Raw genomic sequence first — 5,628 nt, 5'->3', positions numbered from 1 at the left:
AAAAAGTGATGGGATGAGAGGGAATGGCTTCAAGTCGTGCCAGGAGAGGTTTAGATTGGATATTAGGGAAAATTCCTTCAAGGAAAGGGCTGTAAACCTTTGGAACAGACTGCCCAGGGCAGTGGTGGGGTCACCATCCCTGGGAATGTTCCAAAAATGTGTGGATGTGGCACTGGAGAGCAAGGTTTAATGGAGGTGCTGGGTTGTGGGTTGGATTTGATGATCCAAAAGGTATTTTCCACCGTTAATGATTCCATGATTCCATGACTGGAACAGATTTTAAGCCAGATTATTCCCACCGAAACCCTCCCTTCCTAGGCACTGCCTCGCTGTGAGATGAAATTCCAGGATTTTGCATGTTGGCATCTCCCAGTTACAACTGGGATGCGCAGCAGGGAAGAGCACGAGCATGGATAGGGATGGGACTGCAGGAAAAGTGTCCAGGGTTGGATATTTCACCCCAAAGTCATGGATTCCCACTGCCCTTCCCAGGGATAGAAAAGCAGGATGATGGTGTGGAAAACCTGGCTCAGTGGGGAAAACACAGCTTGGGTGGATCCATGGGAAAAGATTTATCCATTTAAATATGAAAGACAGGAAAACTCAAACTCCAAGCCCATGACTTTGTTGAGGACAAGAAGGGAAGAAAGGAAGCTACATTTAATAAACATTTTAAACTTTCCTATTTTAAACTGAAGGGAGAAGGCTGAAAAATTTAACAGGAAGATCCTGTTCCCAAATTTAATTGGATATTGGCATAGAATACGCAATAAAGGTTTATTTTAATTCAATATTCCTGAAATACAACCAGCACGTCCAGGGCCTGTCTCTGTCAGCTGCCGGCCCCATTGCCAGTGTGACCCCTCAGTGCTGGGAGGGACTGGGGCTGCTGGGGAAACACCTGGCACAGGTGACCAAAGGCTTGGGTGGCTCCAGGGACCTATGGCACAGCCAGGTCCTCCTGGAAACCACTGGGAATGTGCTCCAGAGGGCTTTCCAAAGGATAAATGTGTGACTTCCCATAAAACCATTGTCTGAGGGCTGTAAATGCTCCTCAGTGCTCTTAAGAAGGGCTACAATTTGTGACATCAAACCTCATCACCTGGAAAAATAATTCCCGTTTTCCTGGTGCTTTCACCACCCATGGTCCATGTCCCAGAGCACAGTGGCAGGACAGCTATTGGGGGTTAGGATTATTTTTCCTTTTGTTTCTTAGGGAATTTTCTCCCATTTTGTTGCTAAGGAACAATAACGACTGGGTACTTAAGAGAGACCAAAGAAGTTGCCACAGCTCAAGGGAAGGGTGCAGCTGGCTACCGTCTCTTTTACCTGGGGGTTGCTCTGGGAAGGGCAGAGATATCCAGAGATCTGGGCCGGGGGAAGGGGTTGGGTGCAGCTCCTCGCTCTCTTGCTCTCTCGGCTTCGGAGGAGGATGGTGGAGTTGCTGTTTGGGGGGGAATTCTCTGCTGCTGCCAGAGCCCAGCCCGCTCCTGCTTCTTCTGAGCCTTTGCTCGTGAGAGCAGCCACTGAACTGGGACCTCATCAACACCCTACCTCACTAAAAAAGGACTTTCACCGTCTGCTGGAAAACCCCGGGATCCCGAGCCCCTTCCCCCTCCCAAGGAGCCTTTCCCTGCCCTGCCTCGGCTGGGGGTTTTTTTTGCCACTGCTACACTGTAGCTCCACAGCCCCTGCCCTGCCTGGACACCCGCGGCTCCTACTACAGCTGAGGAGTTTCTGCTACCTCTTGCTTGCTACCCTGGACAAAGCCCACCCTGCCGTTCCAGCCGCTGCTTCTGAGGTTTCCTGCTACAGCCCCTTTTGCCATCCAGAGGGGCACCGCGATCGGCTGCCCCTGGGGGTTTGCAAAGGAAGCCTTTTCTCCATCCCTCCCGCCGGCTGCGCCGCCATCACCGCGTGAGGGAGAGCGCTCGTGCCACAGCGCCCCCTGCAGGCGCGGGGGAATCGCCGCAGCCGCCCTGCCCGGCCGGGAGCCACCGGCGCCCCTGGCGGCCGCGAGCGGAGCTGCAGCGAGGGGAACGGGCCCAAAGGGCGGGCGGAGATTTCCCCGGGTTCGCTGCTCACGTTTGTTGATGTCACCGTTGCTGTTGTTCACCTTGTCAGACATGCACACGCTGCTAAAGAACTGTTACTCCTTTTCTCGTATCTTTGCCTGTGTCTTGGGGTGACTTTATGATGTGTATCCCATATCGCTGCCCTATGCCCAGGAATTAATTCTGTGCCTTTCTGTGCCTTTAAACTGAGCCGGAGAGGGGGGAGGAAAAACTGAGCAAAACTTCTTCAAAGCAGTTTGCAGCTTGTTCAAGGTCACACACAGATAGAGACGGCTCTCTGTGTTCAGCTGGGGCAGGAGAGCGAGAGCGGAGGGAAGCGCCCAGCTTGCTTTCTTTCCAGCCAGCTTTCAGCCAGTTTTTTCGGCCAGTTTTTCGGCCAGCTCCTTTTCCTCCGGAGAGTTGAACTTTTGTTTTCCTGGGACTTCGTTTTTTTCCCCTTTTCTCTGCTGGACTGTTTCGACATCAGAATACATGGGGAGGACCTTCTACAGAGGCCTTGGCTTGGTTTTTTTTCCCGAACCTGGTGGGGGAGGGATGGTTTGTAACCTGCTTTCTCTCAGAGGGTATATTTCTAAATTTGGCCAAACCGGCACAGCCTGAAAGCCCCTTCATTTCAAAAATTACAGTAATTCAGAGGGAAGGGGGTCGTATTCTCCATCCCAAGGGAGTTTCCTGCCTTCCTTAGCAGTCATATGTCTTTCAAACCAAGACAACAGGAATAAATGGGAGGAGGGGGCCTAAAATAATCCCATTTGTGAAAAATGAGCTTTGGAAGTGTGGAACTCCAAAGTGAAAGGGCACGAGGTTGAAGGGCCACTTTCTATCTCTTGGTTTCTCCTTTACCACAACACAGAAAAACAACCCAAAGGTTTGGTTATTTCTGTTTAATTCCACGCATTCCTGGTTTTCAGGTGGCCAGTTCCAGAGGGAACTGATTCCCAGGAAGCACTGAGTCCTTACCCTTAAACTTCAACCCAGTTTGGGTTATTAAATCAGCCAGAGCACCTAAAACTTGCGCCAACCTTGGCCTGAGGCCACAGCTGAGCCTGGCTGAACGTTTCAAAGACAAAGTAGAGGAGAGAGTGTGGAAAAGAAAAATGAGGCCATTGCTGGAGCCAGGTCACGTTAGAAGACTTTTTTTTACACAAAGCCTACAATGGAGTGTGGGTTTTTTCCAATTTTTTTTTCTGGATATTTGCTTGCAGAAACTGCCAGATCACCTTGTGCCAGCACCCAGGGATGTGCTGGAGCAAGCAGGAGGATTCCATGGCCAAGAGGGACAATTCCTCAAGCACAGCCATGAAAATGCCATCAGTGTTTGATGAGTTCATTCTCATTTGTAGCCCTTTTGTTTCGATGACACCCATTGGAATAAAAACGCTCCAGGATCCCTGGATTTTCCAGCAGCAGGAAACAGCAAACAGCACTTCAGGCTGATGGAGCATGAATATCCCTGGATGTCCCAGAGCAGCTGTGGCTGCCCCTGGATCCCTGGCAGTGTCCAAGGCCAGGCTGGACATTGGGGCTTGGAGCACCCTGCAGTGGGAGGTGTCCCTGCCCATGGCAGGGGTGGCACTGGGTGGGTTTTAAGATCCCTTCCCCCAAACCATTCCATAATTCCATGATTCCTGGTTTTGGGGTGGGATGGGGAAGGGGACACCCCACTGTGTGCTGTTTTCTATGGATGTGTGGGTTTGGGAATAATAAAACTCAACCACTAAATTCATTTCCTCAACGTGGAGAAGGAAGACACTCCTGTGTGCTCTCGACACCTGCCGGGGATTCTCCCTGAGAAAAATCAGGATTCATTTAGGGAAGAAAACACTGAATGAAAACAAACAGCCTGGGCTTAGTTCCCACTTGAAAGTGATCCTGCAGAATGAAGGGATTGGTGCTCCTGGGCAGAACCAGTAGGGTGGCACAACCCCCATGGCTCCCCCATCCCAGCAGCTTTATCCAAGATATTTTGGGCAACACAGATGCAGATTCCAGCTCTTAAATCTTTCAGGCTTATCAAAGGGTTTGTTGCTTTTTTTCTTCTTTTCCCATTTTCAGTCCTGTGGATTCTTAACCACTGAGATCTTCTTATGTCTAATAAACACAAAAATGCTTCTCTTTCCAGCTTTGCTGCTAAAGCCAGGATGATTATAAAGCTAAATCCTGGGCATATGGCATGGCTGCTGCTCCTGGGAACTTCTCCTGGTCTGGCACTGAAGGGGGAATTAACCCTTGGCAGGAAAACAGGGGAAACAGGGATGTTCCACCCCAGGTCTCTGTGCCAGGGGGCAAGAAACAGCTGTCCACAGAGTGGTGGGGCACACTCAGGACTGGTGACATTTCTCCTACAGGAAGGAATTGCCTCTGGAAGCGTGTCCCCAGCACTGGATGGGCAGTGGGAGGGAGGGAGCAGAGGGACAGAGGCAGGGAAAGGTTTAAGTAACCTGAGCACCTGAATCATCCCAAAATTCTGGCCTTGCCTCACTGAAAGCTGCTGCATCCCAAAGCCATGCCAGGCTGGAGCACTGCTGGGATGATCCAGCTCAGGATGATGCTGGGATTCCATAAACCTGGGAAGAGAGGAGCAAGCAGGGCGGTCAAGGAGAAGCAAGATCTTGCTGGAAAGTCCAGAGGAGGCCAGGGGACAGGTGCCATCCCAGAAAACAGGACGCAAATACCTCGAGCTGGGAACATCCGAGCCCAAATCAGTGCCAGGGATCATCCCAAGGAACTGGGAAGATGCTCCTTATTGAGGCCACTTTCCAAAATCAGACCCCCCAAAAAAAGGCTCCACGTATAGGGATGAGCAGCAGGAAAACCTCAGCTCCTGGCTCCACCCAAAGTGGCAGCGAGGACGCTGGAATTCTGTGGGATAACCAGCCAGAGCCACTGCACACCTCAAGGGGTTCAAAAGGAGCTGCAAATCAGGGGGTGTTCACCACAAAATGGAGCTGCAGGAAGGGCCCAGCCAGGCTCAGCTCTGGTTCCTGCAGAATCCTTCCATGAGGTGGGATAACAGCCCCACTGTGTGGATCCACGGGATCCAGCGCATCTCCCAGCAGTGCAGGGGCACTGGGTGGGCACTGCCAGCCTTGGCAGGGCAGGGGGCACGAACAAAGCGTCCTTCAGAGCTGAGCCTCACAGGTGGAGCAAGGCAGGGCAGGTCCAGGGGAAACCCTGAGATGTTCCTGGCTGTGGTTTTTGTGTTTGAATACAAATTTTTTTTTCCAAATTATTTCCTAGTTTTGCACTTCTCAAAGGGATCATTTTTTCCAAAAGAGGGTGAATTCCATGTGTTTTTCCACCATCTCTCCCCCATTAGCTGGAATTAAGATGTCACTACAAGGGTTTACATTGTTAAAGAGAGAAGGGGTTCTACAGAGCCTTCAAAAACATCGGAAGCATCTCCCTAATTTAACTTGCAAAATTATGCTTGTCCCTAACATTGCCTTTGGTGACACTGTGCTCTGCAGGGGGACAGCTCCAGCCCTGGGGTGACAGCAGGAGCGGGGCAGGGCCCGTCCCCTGTGCTGGCACTGCTGGGGCACCTCCAGTG

This window comes from Corvus kubaryi, unplaced genomic scaffold (assembly GCF_017639235.1).
Source record: "Corvus kubaryi isolate FWS band 111438036 unplaced genomic scaffold, C.kubaryi_AGA036_p1.0 127, whole genome shotgun sequence".
Classification (NCBI taxonomy): Eukaryota; Metazoa; Chordata; class Aves; order Passeriformes; family Corvidae; genus Corvus; species Corvus kubaryi.
The sequence above is the reverse complement of the archived record's forward strand: the minus strand, read 5'-3'. Positions refer to the sequence as shown.